The 26,518-nt window shown below is 47.1% G+C and overlaps 1 protein-coding gene across 3 annotated transcripts in view; it reads right to left on the bottom strand.

Moving 5' to 3' along the window:
- plxnb1b (plexin b1b) overlaps nt 1–26,518 on the bottom strand; it is a 128,362-nt gene that overhangs the window by 59,121 nt on the left and 42,723 nt on the right. For all 3 annotated transcript variants that reach the window (XM_037766287.1, XM_037766306.1, XM_037766297.1), the window contains one exon: nt 611–699. The gene's annotated coding sequence lies outside the window, so the exon portion shown is untranslated. The remainder of the gene's footprint in view (nt 1–610; nt 700–26,518) is intronic.

Raw genomic sequence — 26,518 nt, 5'->3', positions numbered from 1 at the left:
AACACCTAGTCCACTATTATTCCATCGACAGATTCATAATCCTCAACGATTTGTTTTTTACTCGTATCGGTACTCGGTATCGGAGAGTACCCAGATGGAAGTACTCGTACTCGGTCTGAAATAAAGCGGTATCGGTGCATCCCTAAAAAAATCAAAGTAAAAGCTCTTTGCTGCCGTCAGACAGACAGACAGACAGACAGACAGACAGACAGACAGACGAGCCTTCTGCAGTCGGCTGCACATGAAACACGGAAAATTACAAATAAACTTTGCAGTGAAGTGAAACTGTCCTGCAGCCTTCAGCATCAGCCGCTCAGTGTTGACCGGCTCGCAGACTGTGGAGGCAGGCCGGTGTGTTCTGGTATACGGGCCACACGTTTCTCTGCAGACCACAACGGGCCAACATTGGTTACTGAGAACCTGAACTGACTTGTGGACCTGATCAACGCTTGACCCAGTTTGACACGTGTTGTATAAGAAAAGCTTCACTGTTTCTATTTGTATTATCTATGACGATACCAAGTGGCATTCAACTAATTAAACAACCTCTGGAGGATACCTTAATCAGCATAACACATGATCTGATCCATCTCAGCCATCGGCTCCTCACCATTTGTTTCCAGCGGTGTTTCACAGAGGCATGTCACCTCTCGACCTCCCAGCAGCTCGGGGTTAACAACACATCCTTCTGGACACAACCTGCAACACAAAGGAAAGAAGAGAACATGCATCAGTATACTTTATACCGGGGGCTCTCACAGTGTTGATGACTGAACGACAATTTATGGAGCCGGCATACCATTCACCGAGATCGCAAACTTTAGCTAACATGCTAATTAGCCCAAGCACTGACGATGACAGAACGTGATACTCACAAGGAGCCGCTAGTCGCCGTGCAGCCAGGAGCCTTTAGGTTTCTAAATACTCTAGTCAGTATACTGTAATACCTCGTACCGACACTACTACGCTCAGACACCCGCTGTGATTTACCAAAGGGAATGCAGAGATGACACACCTCACCCTAAAGGACATTAGACCAAGCCTGCGTGTTTGCTGCAAACACCTGGTGTGTGTGTGTGTGTGAGTGTGTGTGTGTGTTTGGCATCGCTGCCGTCCACTAAGAGTCGTGGGAAGCTCCTACCCATTGAGATTCCTGTCAGACCTGTGTCTGACGGGCTACATCCGTTTCTGCGTGTTAAAGCTCTCAGCAGAGGCCAAGTCAAGTAGTGTCAGTCCAAGAGGGCTTTCAGTGCCGCGCACGGACACACACACACACACACACACACACACACACACACACACACTCGGTCCCAGTATTCAAGCCTCCCTCATTGCTAGGATACGAGGTACAAAACCATCCGAGTCCCTGCCAGAACAACAAGTTGCTGTGAGGTGAGAGAAGCTCCTTGAGAGAGAGAGAGGCTTGTTTGAGCAGCTGAATCTGTGTCTTCCTCTGTGAGATACGGCGATCATCATTCAGCAGTCAGTTATGACACCACACTCAGTCCATATACAGTAAACCCTCTCATTATCCCCCTCTTCTTTCTATCCACCTCTCCTCCTCCTCCATCGCCTCACATCTCTCTGGCACAGCAGCAGGATTATCTCCTACGAGTTCAGGCGGATCTCCAGAGGACTTATCCAAAGAGGAGGTTGGGAAAAAAGACAGACAAACTGAAAAAGACACTATTCACCCCTCTGAACGGACACACACACACACACACACACACACACACACACGCACACGCGCACACGCGCACACGCGCACACGCGCACACACACGCACACACCTCTTCAGCTGCCACACTAGGAGCTTTAGAAAGCTGGCTTTGTTGGTGGCAACCTCCTGTATGTGGGAACGAGGGTAAAGGCCTGGCAAGAGGCCAAACATGAAAAGAAAGGACCTAACCTCCCCCCCCCCCCACACACACACACACACACACACAATTCACTAGAGCACAATAATTATGATCATTGCTATCTATAGAATTAACCCTTCCTAAGTCCCGCCCCTCTGCGCTCTGTGCTCCAATAAGAGTTGAGCACGCTGGGAACCCGGCAGAACCTCGGCCACCGTTCCTCTTTCCTGTTATACTTCGATATGCTGCGTCCATTCAACATGAAGATGTAAGTCACACTTAGGATCAGTCTGAAACCAAAACACAGACTTGATCCTTTGACCCCCAGTGTGGGGGGGGGGGGGTTCTCAGTACTTTGTAAAAAGCTGCAACTCCTGAACTCAGTCGTCAGCGTGTCACGACTCTCTGGTGGAAAAGGCGCTTTACAGCGGTGTGCAGATAATCCTGAGAGCGCCGCGGTGCAGAGCCTAACGGAGCAGAGCCTAACGGAGCAGAGCCTAACGGAGCAGAGACGGGAATGACCGGCATGCTAACTCACAGAAACACTAGTTCAACAGATACAGAGCTTCTCCTGTTTCCTCCTCTCTGAGCACGGGGTCGTCTTCACCAACAACTCTTAGAACGAGCAGGCCGTCGCTCCGCTCGTCCGTCTTAATCTGCTATTTGCTGAAAGCTGCAAATCAAATAGCCAAAAACGACAGTAGACCGGGCTGCCGTCACTCCGAGCCGACCTCAGCTGGAAGAGGTTTCTCTCTCCTGCAGGGAATAATCCAATCAGGCTCAACTTCATTCAGAGTTTCAGACACACGAGAAGCAGAGAATGGACTTCTGATTCAATTTTACAACGTTAAAAATCACATTTCACCTCCGAGTGCGAGTCGGTTTTTTGTGGCAAAAGGTCTCAGCCTGATGGAGGAGAGAGGAGGAAATGTGTGTCTGCTCTGGAATTACTTTATCTAAATGTTCCTTTACTTTCAGGTAATGGACTCCACCTCGCTCCGGCCCGTCTGCACAAACAGAGAGTTAACTCAGTTCATGACTACAGGAGGTATTCCACCAACAACACATATAGAACATGAAATAAAGCTGGTAGATTGGTCATGACATGGGTACAAAGCTCTTGGTGTGGAACCACAGACTGTATATAAAGATGGACGACATGACAGCTCCCCAATAGTGAAGCCAAAACATCTGGATGGCCCCCTGGTGGCCGCTGTATAGTAGAGCTCATAAACCCGCCTCCTCCATCTTAGCGGACGGGACATGAGCCAAACTAAAAGGTCAAAGTACACGTCAGATATAAAGATGCTTTCTGTCATTTAGGTAGTTCTCACCACACTGATATATGTTCAGGTGTTCATTCTACAGATCAGTCTGGTTTTAATTAGTTATTTGATGCTATAAAAGGGGATGGACGGTGAACTGGAGACAGTGAACGCAGCATCGTAGCTGCTAAGTTAACGCTCCCGGACGGTGAACTGGAGACAGTGAACGCAGCATCGTAGCTGCTAAGTTAACGCTCCCGGACGGTGAACTGGAGACAGTGAACGCAGCATCGTAGCTGCTAAGTTAACGCTCCCGGACGGTGAACTGGAGACAGTGAACGCAGCATCGTAGCTGCTAAGTTAACGCTCCCGGACGGTGAACTGGAGACAGTGAACGCAGCATCGTAGCTGCTAAGTTAACGCTCCCGGACGGTGAACTGGAGACAGTGAACGCAGCATCGTAGCTGCTAAGTTAACGCTCCCGGACGGTGAACTGGAGACAGTGAACGCAGCATCGTAGCTGCTAAGTTAACGCTCCCGGACGGTGAACTGGAGACAGTGAACGCAGCATCGTAGCTGCTAAGTTAACGCTCCCGGACGGTGAACTAGAGACAGTGAACGCAGCATCGTAGCAGCCTGTAGCAGGTGGACGGGACCAGCCGGGTAGAATCCCTCTACGATCAACAGACCGACCGACCTACCGACCTCAACCTGCCACAAACGGACCGGAGCCGGAGCTGCAGCCAAAAGACTCCACAACACCACCCGGCATTCCTCAGAGCCACATTCAATTGAGCCATCATCCGCTTCATTGAGCTCAGCCTTTCATTCATTCTCAATTCAACCAGCCGATCCTCTGGAGGAGACAGAGGGACAGCAGCGGGGGGGGCTGGCAGAGGGACATTAGAGGACAGAAACAGGGTTACAGGAAGACAATGGTGAGAGGGGAAGACGGGGGAGGAGAGAAGGGGGGAGACGACCAGCGAAAAACGCCACAAACAAGCGCTGGCAGGCCTCAGTTCAGTGCTCGCAGGCCTCAGTGCTCGCTGGCCTCAGTGCTCGCTGGCCTCAGTGCTCGCTGGCCTCAGTGCTCGCCGGCCTCAGCGCTCGCAGGCCTCAGCGCTCGCAGGCCTCAGCGCTCGCAGGCCTCAGCGCTCGCCGTGTCCTGATGGAATGTGACTAATGATAATAAGAGAGAGGACGGGGGGGGGGGCATTAATTCCAGTGTCTACCCATAATGCCTCATTCAACACCCTCATTGGCTGTACGAGGGGGAGGGGAAATAAAAAGCATGTTTCTAATTAGTGACATGATTGTGAGCATAAACACACAAACGTGCACGAGCACACGCACACGCCTATAATGAGAAGTCCCTCCTCTGTTCACGTTAAACAAATAAACACACCCCAACAAGAGGAAGCAGTGAGAGAACGCCGCCGTCTGCCATCAGTCACACAGATTACACCCACATCAACACAAACGGCGTTTCCAGAGGAGGCTTTAGTGTCCGTCAGCCTCCTCCTGCTGCTCCACAACACAACGAGTACCGCCGTGATAGACGAGCTGTACAGTAGGAGGAGGGACACCGGGGGTTAACAAAGATATCAGACTACAGAAGCCTGAAGGTCCACTGCCTCCGTCCTTTCCACACTTCCCATTCATTGTCTATGCAAGCAGCCGTGCAGCAATGCATTCTGGTAGCATGGTGGAGCGATTCGAGAGACGGAGCGTCACGTCTCCCGCTCCTCGTTTGCATCAAGTTGAGGTCTCGGCTACTTTATGCTCGGAGCTCAGAGATGGAGGAGCAACCGGTTGATTAGTGTTTGTCTAACGTGTCTCCATGACTCCATCCTTCCTCCATCTTCACTACAAAGTAAAACCTAACATCACTAGTTCTTCCTGCCCGTCGGCGGCCATGTGTGTTTACACTAAAGTCACGTTTGATCATCAGAGATTTGGTGAGATTTCTGTGTTTTTTAGTCGTGACTCTTGTTGTTCCTGTCGGTTCAAAGCGGATGTCTCACGGTAAAGCAAAGAACAGAAAATATTCTAATTATAGCGTTTATTTAAACTGATATTGTCATGTCCTGCTGCCTCCGTCCACAGCAGGACATGACTCCTGTCTGTTTCTCCAAACGTGCTGACCGTCATCTACTGTAGGTAACACACTGGCTATGGAGAAGAACCTCATATAAACCCCACTGAGAAACACCTGAACTAACCCTTTAATAAGCATGTGCAGAAGTAGCCGTGTCAGGACAGCCTGCTGGAGCTGAGCTGAGCTGGACAAGCTCCAGCTGACAAGAAGTTATTTATAGAGAAACCCTCAACAATACCCGCCCATCTACAAGAACACATTCCTCCTCGGCTGATGAACTTCAGACAGAGGGCAGCGAGGACGAGGAGGAGGAGGAGGAGGAGGAGGAGGAGGAAGAAGGATGAAGAGGAGGGAGGAGGAGAAGGAGGAGGAGGAGGAGGGAGGATGAAGAAGAGGAAGAGGAGGAGGAGGAGGAGGAAGAGGAGGAGGAGGAGGAGGAAGAGGAGGAGGAGGAAGGGGGGAGATCATCATCCTGCGCTCTCTTCCGGAAAACTTCCTTCCAGAAATGAAGACCTAAAAGTCCCTCATCAGGTCCTTTTAAGGGATGAAGTCCCTCGGTGGCAGGACAGTGATCTTTCCTGGACATGTCTCAGTGGTCAGAGGAGAGCCACTTGTCCCTCAGAGGAGCTGGGGGGGGGGGGGGTAAAGGAAGTTCCCATGGCTGTTAAATTTTATGGCCCTGAAGAAACCACCCGGGGTGACGGAGGTTGAGCCTGGATACACGACAGGACGGATATCCGGGTCTCAGGGATCAGCTCTACGTTTGGGTGGAACTCTATAGCGCGTCCACGCGTCTCTTTATTCCTCATCATGAATCAGAGCTGCTCTCTGCTCAGCGGGACGACGTCAGACGTTGTACGTGTCACACAAGTCTCTAAACTTTCATTCAAAACGCCACAACAAATACGAATTGAATAAAGAAAATATAGATTTATGATTTATGATTTGATATTCATACACACCAGAGACAAAAGAAGACAGGTCGTTTTAACGTTCTCATTTCCTTCCATCTTCCTCTTCAAAATTAAACTACAACTTTAAAGGTCCCATATTGTTTAAAAAGTGAGATTTTCATGTCTTTTATATCATAAAGCAGGTTTAAGTGCTTTATATAAATACTGTTAAACTATCAAAACGCTCAATATACGGAGAAACACACACAGCCCATATTCAGAAATTGTGCGTTTGAAACAAGCCGTCAGGATTTCTGTCCATTTGTGATGTCACAAATATACAATATATAGACCATTACACGGTTTTAAACGTAAACATTCTAAATGTGTCCCAGTTTATTTCCTGTTGCAGTGGATGTAAATAACATCAGCTGACAGGAAGTAAACATGGACCCAAGCTGTTGCCTAGCAACGCAATTCCATTGCAATGCACTAAAACGGAGCGTTTCAGACAGAGGGTGAATACAGGTATATTCAGACACACAGGATGAGGAAAATAAAGGTGTTTTTGAATATCATAGCATGTAAACATGTTCTAGTAGAAACACAAAATACAAGTATGAACCTGAGAATGAGCTGATGTGGGACCTTTAAATAATAACTCTAACTCTTTGACTTCATTTCCTCATCATTCAAGTCAATAAACAAACAAGATGGTTCTATACCAGCTAGAATCTGTCTAATCAAATGGAAAATAAAATACAATTTTACAGTTTAAACTAGGGCTGTCAAAGTTAACACCATAATTCTTGTTAATGCAAATTTGTTTTAACGCCACTAATTTCCTTAACGCAACTTGTGATTTTTAGATTGTAGCAGCTCAGTATTAAAGCTACAAAATTAAGCGTAAGTTTGGAGCGTTATTTAGGCCCCAAACTGCATGTGATGATCATAAAGTGGGCATGTCTGTAAAGGGGAGACTCGTGGGTACCCATACAACCCATTTACATTCACTGATCTGGAGGTCAGAGGTCAAGGGACCCCTTTGAAAATGGACATGACAGTTTTTCCTCTCCAAAATTTCGCCTAAGTTTGGAGTGTTATTTAACCTCATACATGACCAGCTAGTCTGACATGGTTGGTACCGATGGATTCATCAGGTTCTCTAGTTTACTATGATGTCAGTATCTTCACTCTAGCTTTAAAATTGAGTTGCTACAACCTAAAAATCACAAGTTGCATTAATGCGTTAAAGAATTATTAAAACGTTATCACGTTAACTTTGACAGCCCTAGTATTTACATAAAGCAGCATATTTGTCCACTCCCATGTTGATAAGAGGATTAAATACTGGACTAATCTCCTTTAAGGTTCATTTAGAACAGATGAAATATTAATTTATGATTAATCGCGATTAACTTTGGACAATCATGTGATTAATCACAATTAAAAACATGAATGGATTGAGAGCCCCTCGTTTAAACACAATAACACTATCCCGGTTACAGTTTCTATTATTGGCAGCAGTGTGAAAATATTCACTTGAACAAACAAAGAAAGGAACTCAGACAGATAAGAGATGAGCTGCAGTAGTGATCGGAGTCAGGCCAGCGTGATAACGGGGCACGTCTGTGGTGGAATTAGACGTTACAGAGCATCAATGAGAGCGAGCAGCGGGTCATCAGGGCTATCATAAACACTCACAGCTGCCAGACAGGAAGCTACTGAAGTCTGTAGAGTTGATCTGGATCGTAACTCAGACGCAGACAGGTGCGGCTGGCGGCGCACACACATCATAAAGCATCGACAGCGGCGCAAGCAATAACTTTTGAATGCACTCAAGCAGAGAAGTAATAATGCTTCAGGGTAAGTTAGAACTCACATCATCCACTCGGACACTATTTGTCTTTGAGACAAAGTGTTGGTGGTGCCAGGATTAGAACGTACGTGGTAGCCGGCCGTCGGCTGTCGTCTTTGCGGTGTGTTCAAGTGCAACTCTTTGGCCTTTTTTATGTCTTCAGTTTATTACTGAATGAATACATTGAGATGTGTTTGCCACCAGGAGATCATGTTCATACCTGCCAACCCTCCCGATCTTCCCGGGAGACTCACGTTTTCATCGCTCTCACACAGTTTTCTTCTCGAGGTCACAATTCTCCCACATGTCTCCCGATTTACAGCAATGTTTCACACCTTTTTTTCCTTTTTGTTCTCTCAACACGTTTCAGGCGCTGTACAGCGTGAATAAGCCCGATACTGTTTCCACCCGGACGACAACAGAGCTACATCAATATGTCTTTTCCTCGGTGGAGGAGAGCTGCTCGCAACACCGCGCCGCGGTTTGAGCTGTGCTCGCCGCACGTCACAGCAAAGCCGGCGTTGGCGTGGCACAAACGGGTTTCAGAGCTCAGTGGAGCCGTTGTTGTGTTGACTTTCAGGGAGTGAGAGACGGACAGGGAAAGTACTAAGAGAAAGGAATACTCTACCAGGAGTGTGTGTGAGTGTGTGTGCTTCTATTCTAATCTGAACTAATGTGTGTGTGTGTGTGTGTGTGTGTGTGTGTTTCTGTTCTAATATGAACTAATGTGTGTGTGTGTGTGTGTGTGTGTGTGTGTTTCTGTTCTAATATGAACTAATGTGTGTGTGTGTGTGTGTGTGAGAGTGTTTCTGTGTGTGTGTGTGTGTGTGTGTGTGTGTGTGTGTGTGTGTGAGTGTTTCTGTGTTGGACATACAGTAGTTGCAGATGCGTAGTGTTCACGTGCATGGCGTGACCTCTGCACCACAGAGGGTTAGACTAAGTATAGAGTGGTGTGTGTTGAGTCCTAGTGTATAATTCCATTGTTGAGGGCAGTCTCTGTGGACGGCAGCCGTCCAACGAGACACTCACATTGACACAGAGTAGAAGGGTGGGGACGCACAGAGAGAGAGACACCTCCTCACACAGGTTATCATTACCACCTTAACACGCCGAGACTCTCTCTGGGACTCTGCATTTAACTGCTTAGAGGTCGGAGCGGTTCAGAGAGGTCAAAGACGACAACCACCACTCCCCCAGACGGCAGGAAGACACCCGGGACCAGGTGAGGAGGTGATCAGCCAGAGGTGGAGATGTAAAGTGAAATGTAAGAGTCTGAATGGGCTCTGAGTGGGGATGTTCTTAACCGATAACCGACCCTCGTTAACCGATTATTAACCGTTAACCGGCAAGATTAGTGCCTCGCATGCATGTCGTCAACACCAGCGGAGCCTGAGCTCTGTAAACTGCCCCAGCACTGTCCTCTGACTACAGAGAACAACAACATACAATCTGAGTGAAGGTTTGTTGTTATTACTGAATTGAAATCTGCAGAAAGGATAAAAGATGAGCCTTAGAGATACAGTCAATGTCTCAGCATCACTTCTAGTCACACATCATATAAAACAATAAAACGTTATGGCTCTGAGAAGACAACAGAAGCTTCCGTCTGAGTGTCTCTGCTCCGCTGGACTGTGACGTCAGCTGTATTCACACTCAGATCAGTACAAAGTCACCGTCTGCCACTAACTTGCTGGGCAGGGTAAAAACAAATATGTGAGAGAGTGCATGTGTGTGTGCACACGCTGGTGTTGGTGCACATTTGTGTTTTCATGAGGCAATGCCTTCACCGGCAAATTACAGCTTGTGTTTTGACATGCTGATTATGGCGGGGAGAAGTATGCACACATTATCAGAAAGAATGCAGAAAGTGCTCTGACGGAGAGGAACAGGAGGAAGAATCACAGCTATTTTCACTTTTTATCACCAAGTTCCATAGAAGCAGTAACCTGTAGGAGGCTGGAGGACAGAGCTACCGCTGCCTCGGACCTACAGCTGGAGATACAGCACTTAGTGAGCTGGAACCTTCTGATGCACAAGATGCTGAGTTGTGATGTTAAACAGGGGTGGTACAAAATATCTATCCACCTATGTATCGCAGTTATTTATTTTAACGATTTTGAAATAGATGTTTTAACACCAGAATCGATATACAGACGTAGGCAAAATTGTTGGTACCCTTCCGTTAAAGAAAGAAAAACCAACAATGGTCACTGAAATAACTTGAAACTGACAAAAGTAATAATAAATAAAAATTCACTGAAAATGAACTAATGAAAATCAGATATTGTTTTTGAATTATGGTTCAGCAGAATCATTTAAAAAAACAAACTAATGAAACTGGCCTAGACAAAAATGATGGTACCCTTAACTTAATATTTTGTTGCACAACCTTTTGAGGCAATCACTGCAATCAAGTGATTTCTGTAACTCTCAATGAGACTTCTGCACCTGTCGACAGGTATGTTGGCCCACTCCTCGTGAGCAAACTGCTCCAGCTGTCTCAGGTTTGAAGGGTGCCTTCTCCAGACTGCATGTTTCAGCTCCTTCTACAGATGTTCAATAGGATTTAGATCAGGGCTCATAGAAGGCCACTTCAGAATAGTCCAATGTTTTGTTCTTACTCATTCTTGGGTGTTTTTAGCTGTGTTTTGGGTCATTATCCTGTTTGAGGACCCATGACCTGCGACTGAGACCAAGCTTTCTGACACTGGGCAGCACATTTCACTCCAGAATGCCTTGATAGTCTTGAGATTTCATTGTACCCTGCACAGATTCAAGACACCCTGTGCCAGATGCAACAAAGCAGCCCCAGAACATAACCGAGCCTCCTCCATGTTTCACATTAGGTACAGTGTTCTTTTCTTTGGATGCTTCATCTCTTCGTCTGTGAACATAGAGCTGATGTGACTTGCCAAAAAGCTCCAGTTTTGTCTCATCTGTCCAAAGGACATTCTCCCAGAAGCTTTGTGGCTTGTCAATATGCATTTTGGAAAATTCCAGTCTCGCTTTTTTATGATTTGGTGTCCTCCTCGGTTGTCTTCCATTAAGTCCACTTTGGCTCAAACAGTGACGGATGGTGCGATCTGACACTGATGTACCTTGACCTTGGAGTTCACCTCTAATCTCTTTGGAAGTTGTTCTGGGCTCTTTGGTTACCATTCGTATTATCCGTCTCTTCAATATGTCATCAATGTTCCTCTTGCGGCCACGTCCAGGGAGGTTGGCTACAGTCCCGTGGACCTTAAACTTCTGAATAATATGTGCAGCTGTAGTCACAGGAACATCAAGCTGCTTGGAGATGGTCTTATAGCCTTTACCTTTAACATGAAGGTCTATAATGTTCTTTCTGATCTCCTGAGACAACTCTCTCCTTAGCTTTCTGTGGTCCATGTTCAGTGTGGTACACACCATGACACCAAACAGCACAGTGACTACTTTTCACCCTTTAAATAGGCAGACTGACTAATTACAAGTTTGAAGATACCTGTGATGCTATTTACAGGACACACCTTCGTTTAACATGTCCCTATGGTCACATTATTTTACATCTTTTCTAGGGGTACCATCATTTTTGTCCTGGCCAGTTTCATTAGTTTGTTTTTTAAAATGATTCTGTTGAACCACAATTCAAAAACAATGTCTGATTTTCATTAGTTCATTTTCAGTAAATTTTTATTTTATTATTACTTTTGTCAGTTTCAAGTTATTTCAGTGACCATTGTGGGTTTTTCTCTCTTTAACGGAAGGGTACCAACAATTTTGCCTACGTCTGTATCTGCTTCATCTGAGTCTATGTGGAGGTAGAAGGAAGTTACCGCTTTTATTGTGGTAGTCTGAGTAACGTGACGTCATATCCGTTCCGTATCCGTCAACCAAAACAAACCTCAGAGAGTCTAAAACGTTGGAGGGTCGTCGTGGATACGACCTGCACCCTCCCATGTTAAATCCAGCGTGGTAAACACTACACATCCAGTAAAGGATGGAAACACTTTGGGTTTCACACATTGACAGGAAAAGCAGAGCTAGACAGAGCAGAGCTAAAGCTGCATGCTAACTCTGTCACGGACAGGAAACGTTACGGTATGGCGGTAACGTGGCGGTGGAGCCGGCCGTCGCTCTCGTCTCCGTGGTCAAATGGGCCGACGCTACGACTGTAGAGCACCCAGATACTGACATTTGTGTTCTCTGCATTGAAACGGCCCCGATGGAGCTGACCATGGATGGATAAAGAGAACGGAGCTGACGGGAGAGCTAGAGACCACCTTGGAGAAGTTACAGGAAGTAGACACGTGGGACGACGTCCGCTTTTCAAAATAAGGTGTTAACAAAGGGAACTGTAGATACTAAATACATCTATGGAAATCAGACTGATGGATTATATTCACCAGAAGTATAAAACATTACATGTCCCTTATAGATTAAAAAGAAAATCCCACTAATCTGTGAGGGAGATGTCTTCATTCTTTGATTTCTGGGTTGCTGGATAATAAATAATTCCTGTTAATGATCCTGATATATTTGACTTCAGGACGTCTCTGACTACAGACATGCTGAAAATCAAACATTTTACTGGATTCATTTAGAGATTTTACAAAGTAAAAGTCCCTAGAAGTGTCTGATTTAACTTTTTCCCTTCATGGTCTGGTGTTAAAGAGGTTAACAACAATCACAATCCTCTGTTTAGTTCCAGTATCCAGTATAGTTATGTGCAGCATTACCGCCCTTCAAGGATTCTGTCTTTTGTGTGCTTTAGTATTCTCGAAGAAATGGGGATAACATCAGTCTCTCCTAAAAGGCATCCGTGTTGTCACTCGGTTGTGCATTAGAGGAGTGACAGAGGTGGTTGTGTGAACGCTCTGTTTGAAGCATACTGAGGCCTTTAGGCAATTTTAGTGAACGCACATAAATTATCCAGGAAGTAAAAACATAAACAGGAAGTAGCTGTCTGAAATCATAATGGATGTTTACAACGGGCATTTAAGGTGATCATATTGATGATGAACTGTGTTTTATAGAGCATCTCGTTTGGAGCACACCTGGTCTACACAGACCCAGCGGGTCCTCCAGCCAGCCCCGGTCCACCTCCACCTGCGTCCCTCTACGCCTCACCAGATAACGTGCTGGTCCAGGGCTCGTTATTCAGCCGGTCTAACCTGCTCTGAAGGCACGCTCACTCTGACAGGCTCATCTGGGGTTTGATGCGGTGTGTGAGTGACTGAATAAAGCCAGAAGCTGCTCCATATTCATGACTCCAGTCACAGCAGACACCCCACCCGCCCCCCCCAGGTCTTGACAGCTTGTTAATGCTACTTGGCCTCGCAGTAGTACAGGATTTCATGCCGTCGGCACAATGCTGACTCCGAGAATCGAACCAAAAGCTGCGAAATGAAGCGTGGTTGGTCCAGGTTTCCTAGCAACAGAGAGGAAGACTGTATCCACGGTAACTGTCTCTTCCTGTGTGTGTGGATCTCAGCAGACACTCAGACACCGATCCAAACGATGCTCACTCGGTCAGCGTTGTAGTCGTACTATAACAGCTATTCAACTGAGCTCAATTCATGGCTGTTAAAAACATATTCATGGTTCCCAGAGGATGTATCCTGATGACGTTGGTGATCCCCTGACTTTCCCTCTAGAACCCACCACCAGCAGGTTCTGGCTTTTAGTGAAATATCTTGACAACCATTGGATGGATTGCCGTTACATCTGGTTAAGAAGATCTCCATCGTGTTCCCAGAGAAGGAACTCTTATGACATGCCCTCACTTTTCATGTAGTGCCATGGATTGGTACAACAGTTAGACATTCATGGTTCCCAGGCGATGTGCCGTGCACCATCAGGTCAACAAGGCAAACGTACAAACATTACATATGACGATATAAATCATCTTCTTTCAGTCTGAAATCTTCAGCGAAGGGGGCTTCATAACCGAATCATCATGGTTTTCTGGGATAAAGCTAAAAGCAGTGTAGTCTAGTCCTCTTTTCTAAACGTGGTGACAGTTGTGGGATTATTCAACAAGACATTAAGTAAAAAGAAAAGATTAATACCACAAATACACCGAATACACAGGCAACATAATACTGAGTGAAGTGGAGGTTAAAAGGCTGTGTGTCGGGGATTATCTCTTCAGAGCATTACTCTGTCCATTTAAACTATTCTAACTTATTCTGTGCTTTCATTATCATGGTCATTTTTTAAAAGGAGATTTCAGCTTGACAATTATCTGGGAGCGGATTATCCAACGTCTGCTACTGAAAGCTGCATATTCATCACTCTTTCACTCGCTCATAAATGCAAAACAATATATTTTCTAATTCTGTTTCAGGTGGAATAGAAGAGTGAAATAGATCTGCAGACACCTGAGAATCTCCTTTTATCATCCAGTAGACAGCGTGTCACTGCGGCATTAATATTTAAGATGCAACACACAACAAGCTGACAGCTGAGAGATGCTCAGAGACTCCGTTATTCTGCACGTCTCATCACTTCATGGCTGTTAAAACCATGATCGGTCGGTTCTTCAGTCAACAGAGAACAAACTCACAGATATTTACTGATTCTAGCTTCTCAAACTGTTTCATGTCGTTAGTTACCCAATAGCTTTGAGGTTTGTTAAACTGCTGTTAATAAAAAGAAAACAATCTGCAGACGTTGAGCTGGTAGTATATGTGATGGGAACATGTTTCTGACATCTTCTAGACTGAATTATCAGTTTATCGTCACTCTTTATGGCCTAGCCTTCAGGCCTTCACAAGCCGGAGGCAGGACGAATACACAACACCAAAGTCTGAAATACTACTCGCCTGGGAATATTACCTATCAAAACTATTCATACCGGCAGCGATGCGAATCTGCGACTTCCACAGTTTATCATCTCATCAAACACAAACATCTTGAGCGATGGAGAGAGAGAGAGAGAGGTATCCTAAAACCTATTTGGCCTCTCCTGGAGCAGAAACACCCCGACTGGCAGCATCACAGCACAATAACAAGCTCTTATTGGGATTAGTAGAGAGAGATGGACATCAGCCAGGCAGCCACAGACCGACAGATGGATGTGAGGAGAGATGGAGGAAGGACGGACTCTCTCAGGGGAGAGGTGGGAAGTTTGGACAAGCTGTACAAAGAGAATATAACGGAAGAACTGACCACAGTGGCAAGCATGAACACAAACACACCAACCAATGGGAGGCCTCGTCTCAGTCGTTCACTTCCTGAACGTCCCACTCAACACAGTAACCATGCGAGTCTGGAACAACCCCCAGGAAGAGCGCCGGTCGTTGATCCCAACTTCCGTAGTGGCCAAACGGCGGTACTACAACTTCTGTGTCCGTCACGTGATGCCATCGGGCCCAAAAATACTTTTCCCCATAGACTTCCATTGGGAAAGAGACGTCTGGAACTCAGAGGATCATTGATTTTGAGGTGAATCAACTCCCCAGTACGAACACTCTAATAGCCCTTATTTAAATCATTAAAACGCACTAACAGCTGAATCCAGAGTTATTTCCCTTCCTCCGTTCATGTGAGTGAGACCCAGACTGAGGCTGGAGCACCAAGCCGTGACGACGGCGTGACGTTGGGACCCCGTGACCGAGTCATGTGACCGAGCGGACGCTACTGCCCATGTTCCATGTGCCCAAGATCCAGGTACTTTTCCAGATGTCATGCACCACTGAGCCCCTCTGATAGGAATGACCGGGGCCAACGCCGGATCCAGTTCTCTTCATACATCCATGGTCTGGAAGCTCGTGCATCCCTACTTCAAAATGTGACTACAAATATGTGAATGGAAACGCGACTACTGCCATCTATAACATCTTTCCCAATTTGTTTCAATTAGGTTTCTGTCATTGTTTTATGTTGTCTGGAGAGGAAGATTTGCACGTTGTGTGAATATCCGGGAAGACGACGACAGCGGAAAAAGGCTGATAAGTCCTGAGAGTTAAATGTTCGCTACGTAAGAATTTATTCAGTAAAGGCGTTTCTATAATCCATCTAGTGCATCAACTCTTTTTCCATGAAGAGAAAAAACACCTCAAGCGATTTTCTAATGCCATACTTATAAATGTGCATATAAATATGTGAATGGAAACGCGACTACTGTCATCTAATAACATCTTTAACTCATCGTCTATAAAGCAGTTCCAGACTTTATACTTGATGACCTGGAGACAGTGAACGCAGCATCGTAGCTGCTAAGTTAACGCTCCCGGACGGTGAACTGGAGACAGTGAACGCAGCATCGTAGCTGCTAAGTTAACACTCCCGGACGGTGAACTGGAGACAGTGAACGCAGCATCGTAGCTGCTAAGTTAACGCTCCCGGACGGTGAACTGGAGACAGTGAACGCAGCATCGTAGCTGCTAAGTTAACCAGATGCTCAGTAAAGATTTGCCCTCCAGATCCTCTGAACCATTTGACAAACTACTGACATGGTATTCACCTCCAAGCACTCACAATGCCCCCCCCCCTCTCTAGAAACCAGCACCATAATCCTCCTTCCTTTAAACACGGCTCTCTCTGAGCCGCTGGTAAAGAGGCAACCTGAGGATGATGTTAAAGGAAGGAAGAGGGCCGTAGAAGTGATTTAGCAGAGCATGGATAGCATGCTGTCGGGGAGGGGAAGGGCAGACCTGCACACACTCTCACACACGCACACGCACACGCACACACACATTCACACACACTCTCACACTCACTCACACACACACATAAACATAAAGACTCCTTTCTGTGGCCGTCTGGCCAACAACAAGGGCGGCGCAGAGAGAGTGAAGGGTAAATGTTAGTGTGACTGCTGTGTTGTCGGGTCCTCTCTGAATGCAGTGTGTGTGTGTGTGTGTGTGTGTGTAAAACACACCGCTGCACAAAGAGCCTCTTTGTGGTCCCATGCGGCTAATGCTGCTTTTCCATAGTGTTGCCTTAATAAAACATTGGAGTGTGTGTGTGTGTGTGTGTGTGTGTGTGTGTGTGTGTGTGGAGCCAGGCTTGTTGCATAACATATAAAAGGTAAGCATGAAGTGGTAAAACAGTTTGAGGACCGCTGCTGGAGCTGCAGTAAAGAAATGATTATCCTGAAGAAGTGCTGCCAGCAGAGAACACTGCTCAGTTAACCACAGAGAGCCCGGGGCGTTCCCACAGCTGTCAGTCAGATAATGGGATGATACACGGGTTGATAACCAAAAGACAAACACTGAATGAAGCGCTCACACAGCCGGAGTCGCTGGAGGGCTCAAAACAAATACCACTAATTATTTAGAACAGCAAAAAATGAGTGGACTTGCTCTGGATGCTGATTCTCTCTCAGAGCAACACCGTCACAGATCTACTGGAAGTCTGTTTCCTAGAACGCTGAACACACTAACACAATGAGATCTGATCATGATGAATCTCTGTCTGATTGGCAGCTCATCAATAAGCTATACTTTATAGAACATAAGCTAGAAGCTGCTTCCAGTCATTCAACAGTCCAGCAAACATCCAGCGAGGGCTCTCTGGGGGGATAATCTCTCTCCTAAACACATTCCTGTTGACTTCCACATCTGGCCTCCTCTCTTCACCAGGCTCCGTTACCTGTTGACTTCCACATCTGGCCTCCTCTCTTCACCAGGCTCCGTTACCTGTTGACTTCCACATCTGGCCTCCTCTCTTCACCAGGCTCCGTTACCTGTTGACTTCCACATCTGGCCTCCTCTCTTCACCAGGCTCCGTTACCTGTTGACTTCCACAGCTTGAAGGGCGGTCTGTGTAGAGATATGCATGTGTGTGTGTGTGTGTGTGTGTGTGTGTGTGTGTGTGTAGGCCACAGTGTGTCACATAATCTAATGTAACACCATGACAGCAGCAGAGTTACCTTTGACTGTAACACAGAGACCCAGAGACCAGGACGCTGTCTGAAGCTATGACCAGTCTCTCACCACAAACCTGCTCTGCCACAGCAGACCACCCTGAAGGTGGACTCGCCATCGTGGTCTGGGCCACCCTCGTCGAGAGCGCCCGCGTGAAGCCGCTGCTGGCTGGAGCAAAGCATGCTGGTCCGACAGAACGGACACGCAGAGGAACGCGGCGGAAGGGAGATGTGAATTAAAAGAGAACAATGGATGAGATCTCTGCACATCGCTGTCTGAAGGGAGGGTGCATGTGAATGTTGTTTACCTCCCAGCTGACAGAGAGAGAGGAGGAGAGATCACCACGGTGACGGTCTTCCTCTCACCTCCGCCTGCTTTACAACAACAAGGTTTACAGTACGGTGCTGAAGGACACGAGCATCAGTCTGGTTATTAGGATGCAGAGATGCAGAGGGACGGAGGGAAGGGTAAAGGGAGGAGAGAGGAGTTACTCCTCCTCTTCATCATCTCTCATACTGTCAGAGAACTGTCTGAGCACCACTCACTGACATCTCACTCCCTGTTTACCATACGGTGCACTACATTTACCCTCCGTCTGAATTATAGTGACTGACTGTGTACCGCTCCCTCAAAACGTCTCACAAGAGAACAAATAAAGTAGAGTCCAGGGCCACTATCACTTACCAAATGACATTCCCATCAGGGCTGTCAATCAATTACAATAGTTCAAATAGTCGCATCTCTTCTAAATGAACCTTAAAGGGAGATATTTAATTCTCTTATCAACATGGGAGTGGACTAATATGCTGCTTTATGTAAATGTATGTATGTATTTATTATAGTAAATCAATGAAACAACACAAATCAATGACAGATATTGATCCAGAAACCCTCACAGGTACTGCATTTAGCATAAAACAATATGCTCCAATCATAACATGGCAAACTGCAGCCCAACAGGCAACAACAGCTGTCAGTGTGTCAGTGTGCTGACTTGACTATGACTTGCCCCAAACTGCATGTGATGATCATAAAGTGGGCATGTCTGTAAAGGGGAGACTCGTGGGTACCCATAGAACACATTTACATTCACTGATCTGGAGGTCAGAGGTCAAGGGACCCCTTTGAACATGGACATGACAGTTTGGAGCGTTATTTAACCTCCTTCATTTAACCAGACTCCATTGAAAAAAACTGTGATTTGACCTCTCAGATCGGGGTGCTGCTGGTCTACCGCTGCCCGATTGGTTCATTTGATTGTGCTACTGTGTGACTTTGGTTCGTTCGGATTCACCGAACTCACACAATAACACAAACAAACTATCGGATGGAGGCGGCGGTAGACCAGACGGCAGCTCCCGTGATCTGAGAGGTCAAATTTCAGTTCTTTCCCAATGGAGTGTGGTGGCTTTGGCGAGAGCATAGATAACGGCTTCAGTTCCCCGTTGGAAACATAGACAGTATCTCTGTCTCACAGCGAGGTAAACCGGTGAAAATATTCTAAATATAGTGCACACTTAAACTGATATTGATTCTTTTAGGTGTTTAAAATCTGTCTTGCTGCCCCCCCGTCCACAGCAGGACATTACTTTGCTTCCGTGCATTAACTCCTGTCTGTTTCTCTAAGCTCCATCTACTGTAGGTAATACACTGACTATGGAAAATACATCATACAGCCCACTGAGAAACATCCAAACTATCCCTTTAACTCTCTTAAAAAACAACTTAACTGCCGAACATCTTCCCTCTCCTTCGCCCACGCCTACAGCCAAACCCAGGATTCACTGCTTCCTCTGGATTTCCAAGTAAACTCTGACACACAATCGGACTTTCACGGATTGCACAATGACATTATCTACCTGCCAATACCAAGGAAAAACCAGTGACTAAAGTTCACTTCTCTCCTCTAAACTGCGTTTCTCACCGTGCTCTGCTGGCTGTATACGGAGATGCAGGAATGCGTCTCTCTTCCCTCCCTCACCATAAATAGTGCAGCATCTCTGAAGCTCTCTGCGTTCAGAGTTAAATGCTCACAGAGGGAACATTTCCCTCTCAGCTCCGGCTTCACCTCCTACTGGGAATATACAGTAAAAAGCTGCACGGCACAGCAGGCTGTTAAAGGTGAACCAGAAGGAATGGGCTTTAAATTATTTCTGTTACACGACACAATAGGGAACGTAAAAATCTAAAAAGGTCTTGAGAATTTATCTCCGTTTGAAAAGAGCAGGACTTTAGTTCCTCTGAGCAGCCCACGGTGGAGCGGCCTGTTTTAGCTGTGGTTGAATACAGACAGGATAACGTCACTGTGTGTGCTGCCTGTTGCATGGTGATATTGTTTGGGTTTTGGTGGTTCTTGCCGTGTTCTGGGGAGAAGTTCAGGCATATTTTGGTGGATATTTTCAGCTGTGTGGTGGCTGTTCACTGAGCATTCATCAAATGAGAGGTTAGAGGAAGTGAAAGGCTTTCATTTTAACGGAGCGGAGGTGCCTTCACACTCCCCACATCCGTGGTCTTGATCAGTCTTGAAATAAAATGAGACGAGACTGAATAAAAAAGCGATTGATTCTGAGACGAGACCTTCAGAAAGGTGTCTTTAGACTGATCTAGAGTACTACAACACTGGTTAAAACATTAAAAATGAATGCATTTCAGATGTTTAGCTTATCAAAGAAAGGGAAAACATGGTAACAGTCACCAAAACCTCTGAACTGAAAAGGTAGTAAGATATTAAAAAGACATTGTTTGAGCATCAGTACTGAAACTCATCACACTGACATCTACATCCAACAGTCTTCACACGAGACCCGGTCCTCAACACAAAGGGGAGTAAATGGAAGAAGAAAAGTAATGTGTTGTCTCTAAATGAGACTTCAGGAGGAGAAGAACGCCAGACCAACACGTACACATTCACACAGGAGGAGAGTGAAATCCAGTCAAGTCTCACACCTCCACTAACAGTCTCATTCATCATCGTGCTCCAGACAGCACAAGGGTCACCGACCTCCACACAACACACACACACCTCATTATACAGAGAGGCGAGAGGATAACACCCACAGCATCACTCACATCTAAACCAGGTCTGAGTGACCTGACCTTGGGAGGCAGGCAGCAGCCAGCACTCTGCTTTCATCCAGCCAGGAGGCAGATAAACAACAGACCAGAGGACAGCCAGTCCACTCATATCAACACTAATAGTTCAGTATCTGATATATGATGAGGTTAGTCCTGAGAGGCCACAGCTACAATAGATGGAGTTCCCAGGTAGGATGACGGGAGAAGGCAGAAATCAGTGGAGACTATTCACACAGAGTGAAGTACAAATGACACTTAAAGCTTCAGTAGTCAGTATGTGTTTGGCATCACTGGGCAGACATCCCATAATAACCTTTCAGCATATTGTAATTCAAGTGTTCTGAGAGATAACTAGACTTCTGCTCCTCCTCATGGCTCTGTTTTCAGACTTTAGAACATCTGGCCCGTGACGGGAGACTTTCACCAATCACAGGTCATTTCAGAGAGAGAGAGAGCGTTCGTATTGGCTGTGCTCCGGTCATGTGACCAGAACTTGGTGTTCCTTCACCAGATTTCACAATGGTGGCAGCGTCACAAACTTTCTCATGTTACAGCTAAACCGTGCACTACAAGATGATTCTGAGAACATGTGAGGAGACAAATAGACATTAACGTAACAGATTATTGATCCATATCTGATCAGCGCTGCCTAGTTTGACCGTTTGATCAGAGTTCAGAGTGATTGACAGCCGGCTCTCATAGACGGCAGCTGGACAGCAGACCTCAGATCAGCTCTTACTGCTTGTTTTCCTCCGGTCTGTGAAATCAGATGCCGTTAGGAGCATCAGAGGACACAGGAGGAAGATGATTTTTTTCAAGTGATGCCAAAACTATTGTGCCTACTGCAGGGTTAAGTGTCTCGCTAAAGGACATCTCGACATGTGACCGGAGGAGCCGGGGATCAAACCACCGGCCTTCCGATTGGTGGGCGACCCGCTCTCCCCTCTGAGCCACGGCCAAGTACTGAAGTGAAAAGCTGATTGTCCAACATTCAGCGCCACCTCCAGCTGCCCCTCTGACACCGGGACAGGAGCTCTGGTTCAACATCGCTGGTGACGGGAACAATGAGATTACACAGCGTCAGGTACACAGCTGGCCGGGCACTGATAAGCTGGCTGAGGTGTGTGTGTGTGTGTGTGTGTGTGTGTCACAACCTCTAACACACACACACACACACACACACACACACACACACACACACACACCGTCCACTCTGTGTTACGACAGGCTTCCTCCTCCTCCTCCTCCTCCTCCTCCTCCTCCTCCCAGCCCCGGGAGGTAAAACTCAGACATCTCCTTCTCCACTCTGAGAGAAAGATCCATAACCATCTGCATGTAACGACGGTCCCGGTGTATTCCCAGTGAGACCAGTCCAAACCAGAGTAAAGACAGAGGATGTATTTCTGTGAAGGTGGGGGGGTGATTAGGGAGCTGGGACAGGTTGATTTATGACTCATCCCAAACCGACGTGGTGCAATCACAACGCACCACTGGTCCCATTCTGCATCCACTCCCCCCCCCCCCCCCCCCCGCAGGGCAAGGGAGGCTGGGAAAAAAACTGTGTGTGTGTGTGTGTGTGTGTGTGTGTGTGTGCGTGTGTGTGTGTGTGTGTGTGTGTGTGTGTGTGTGCGTGTGTGTGTGTGTGTGTGTGTGTGTTGGGGGTTGGTTGGTACTGTGTGAGCACCTCTCACCCATCCTGTTCCAATACAAGAGGTGAAGAGATACATTAAAACACAATACGCCCCCCCCCCCCCAAGCCCCCATCACCCTCCTGCTGGGTGCAGCTATCAGTGTGTGTGTGTGTGTGTGTGTGTGTGTGTGTATTAAATGATGCATTCAGTAGACCTGAGTAATTAACATATCCTGTAGTTCTTGTGCGCTCCCTCAGATTCTTCCTTCATCTTTTGCCTCTCAGACACGAGAAGACTTTGAGAATCTAACGACGACGTGTCTTCAGTCTCAGAGTCTTTAGTCACAAACTAGAATGTTTAGTAGGGATGCACCGATAACAATTCCAGCATCAGACATCGGGTCAGATACTGTGCTCATGTACTCATACTCGCAAAACGACTCCGATACAACGGCATCGATACCACTTTACGGCAGCGTGACGTTAACCTCTCGTCAACATCTTTCGGGTCCTGTTGCACACGCTCCACCTCCCCGACGGTGCGGGCGAGAAGGGCCGGTGGTGCACCCGACCCCGCGGGGCCGGGATCCCACCTCAGCCCTCGTGCGCCGGCCCTCACTTTCATTGCGCCACGGGGGTTTTCCTTGCACCCTCTGACGCATTACACTCCTTGGTCCGTGTTTCAAGGAGGCATCGCCGCAGACATCGCCGCAGACATCGCCGCAGACATCGCCGCAGACCCCTGAGGACAGTCCGCCCCGGTGACACTTTGTCCACGGCCCCGGGAAGCACCTTCGCCCCGAGCCTTTCCAAGCCGACCTAGAGCCGGTGGCGGCGCTCCGATACGTAGCCTGCCGTGTGTCACTCACACCCTCCAGCTGGCTGTTAACGAGGGTCTTTAGACACAGAGAAGTACTCGTATCGGTACTCGGTATTGGAGAGTACCAAAATGTAAGTACTTGTACTCGGTCTGATATAAAGTGGTATCGGTGCATCATTAATGTTTAGCAAACTCTGGGGATCTCAGAGTCACTATTTACAGAACAGCAACGCGGAATAATGGCGCCACATTCCCGCCTTGAACAGGCAGCGTGGAACGGGGGGGGGCTACTGTAACATCATCAGCTTAGACCATACAACCAGCCTCCTCCTACCCCCACAGCTCAGTGTACACCTCCGCCCTGCAGGCTCAGACAGGATCATAATCACTACGCAGGTGTGTGTGTGTGTGTGTGTGTGTGTGTGTGAGTGTGTGTTTCTGGCCTAGAAATACACAATCAGACAACAATAGACCCCTAGCCACTGAATACAACCACACCCTGACTCTGCCATAGACGATGAACAAACACATCTCTCTGTTTGCTCTTGTCTACAGTGGCAGCGATGGGGGGGGGGTGTCTGCTCTCTTCAAGTCACATTTTATGACATTGTGCCCTGATAACGGCTCTCACTCTCTCACTCTCTCACTCTCTCACTCATTCTCTCATTCTCTCACTCTCTCACTCTCTCACTCTCTCACTCTCTCACTCATTCTCTCATTCTCTCACTCTCTCATTCTCTCACTCTCTCACTCTTACTCTTACAGTCTCATTTTGTATTTGATTGTGTCATTTCTATACTGCATTTCTACTGGATTTTATTCAGAGAAGTCCTTCTCACTAGTTTCACACTGAGGACTCAACCAGGCTGGATGATCCAGGGCTGGTTGTGTGTATGAAAGGCGTGTGTTGATCGACTCGCCTCGACCCGGGTCGAGAGGTGGGTTGGACCAGGGTCGAGAGGTGGGTTGGACCAGGGTCGAGAGGTGGGTTGGACCAGGGTCGAGAGGTGGGTTGGACCAGGGTCGAGAGGTGGGTTGGACCAGGGTCGAGAGGTGGGTTGGACCCGGGTCGAGAGGTGGGTTGGACCAGGGTCGAGAGGTGGGTTGGACCAGGGTCGAGAGGTGGGTTGGACCAGGGTCGAGAGGTGGGTTGGACCCGGGTCAAATGAAGAAAAATATATCGATTCTGGCATTTAAAAAAAAGGAAATCAATAAACAGGTGAATAGTTGGTTTCCTCTCCTCTAGTATCTCTGCAGAGGGTTTTAATCTCAGTGTCTTAAATGTGGGAGACCTCATTAAAGGGAGTGACTGGCCTCTCACAGCAGCTCTTCACTGTGTTCATGTGGTTCAGTCAAACTTCTTCTTTGTCTGAATCCCTCAAGGGGCAGAACAGATTCTGGATTGCCAGTTTAAAGCTCCAGTGAAACTCCCCTGTACTTTATCTCACCCATCTCGTCTGTGTGGGGGTGCTGCAGTGGTTTATGGGAGTCCCATTGAAGGATTGACAGTCTATTTCCACAGTCTCTCCCACACACCGTTATCAGCCCAGTGGCCTGACAGCAGCCTAAACACCAGTCATTACTCCGTCCTCCCTGCTGGCCGGCTCAGATACAGCCAGCCTCTCAGCAGCAGCTCCACGTATCACCGCCGTGACTGATGCTGCACAAATGTTGACACCAGAGAAGCAGCACACATGTAATTACACATTACACAGACTCTAGACTCCATTTGTACAATAGTGTGTTTACACTGAGGCTAAATTCAGCAGAGGAGCTGCAGCTTCAGGGTTTTATGTACGACTAGTAAACAGCAGATGAGATGATACACAGTGGGTTTGGTTTCACAGGCTGCCGGTCGCCACTCCTCTGGATCTGAGGGCTTTGAAGGAGTCAGGTAACAGATGCACAAGCTGGCAGTAAATGAGAGACCTATAATTACACACTCTTTAACACACACACACACACACACACACACACACACACACACACAATATCAACATGTCAGCACAAACACACAGTCACACTGCTGTACAGCGCCGCTTCAATTCCCAGGCGTCTTCATTAATTCTCCTCCGGAGCGGCGGGAGCTCTCCGGTCGGGCCGGTTCTCCCGGCTCTACCGCTACAATCAAAGCTCTTCTACAGCTACAGAGGAGCCACTCCACATCCAATCAGCTTCCTCCAGGCCATGTGTGTGTGTGTGTGTGTGTGACACTGGCCGGCCCGTTCTCAAGGTCATTATGGAGCCCCCCGCCCCCCTGCTGTGAGAGGGTCCACCCACACACCCCGGTTTAATTGCCCCTCCACACTCCCACCCCTGTCGGGACATCCCGTTTGGTATGAACCATGTTTGATGGTTTCTAGTCTTGTACTGCGAGTGGTCGATGGACACAGGAAGTACTGTAAGGCTGGGACATGTCCTCCAACTAAACCAGCTCTAGTTCAGCGCTGAACCATTCTAAAAGAATATCTCATTGTGATTATTTTGACTAATATTGCAATATGATCTGCAACATTAGAGGGACATATTCAAATGGTTATGGTGTGATCTGTACCAAACAAAGATGTCTGTAGAATATGATGTGCAGGCCAGGACATCTATCACGCCTCCTGCCATTTGAAAATAGCAGTCGGCCATCCTGACTCTTCGCTTATTCGCTCCTGCCATTTGTGTGTTTTGTTTATTAGTTTTAAGAGTAGTTAAAGTAGAGTTTTATTTCCTGTTTAAATCTAGTTGTTTGCCAGCTCAGCTGTGATCTTAATTTCTAGTTTGCAGCCCTTTTATTTTATTGAAGCCCGTTCCTAGTTTTATATTTGTGTTCGCTTTGGTTCGCTGCAACATTGTACTTGATTGTTTGCAGCCCTTGTTGTCTCAGTTGATTGTCCATTTTTACAATAAACGGCCACTTTACGCCGACTACTATGATTGGCCAGTCTGCGTTGGAGGAGTGGGACTTAGTGAAGGGTCAATTGCGATAAAATGTTGATCAACTGTGCAGCCCTACTGTAGTATGGAGTGGATATACCTGAGCCCAACGGGACCCGACGGGACCCGACGGGACCCGACGGGACGGGCTGGGTTCGGACAAATATTTACAAATGATGTTCGGGTTCAGGATGGGTTGGCCTACTTCACATGGAAAATATGATGTAAAGCAGGGATGCAC

The sequence above is a fragment of the Sebastes umbrosus genome, chromosome 1 (assembly GCF_015220745.1).
Source record: "Sebastes umbrosus isolate fSebUmb1 chromosome 1, fSebUmb1.pri, whole genome shotgun sequence".
Classification (NCBI taxonomy): Eukaryota; Metazoa; Chordata; class Actinopteri; order Perciformes; family Sebastidae; genus Sebastes; species Sebastes umbrosus.
The sequence above is the reverse complement of the archived record's forward strand: the minus strand, read 5'-3'. Positions and strand labels throughout refer to the sequence as shown.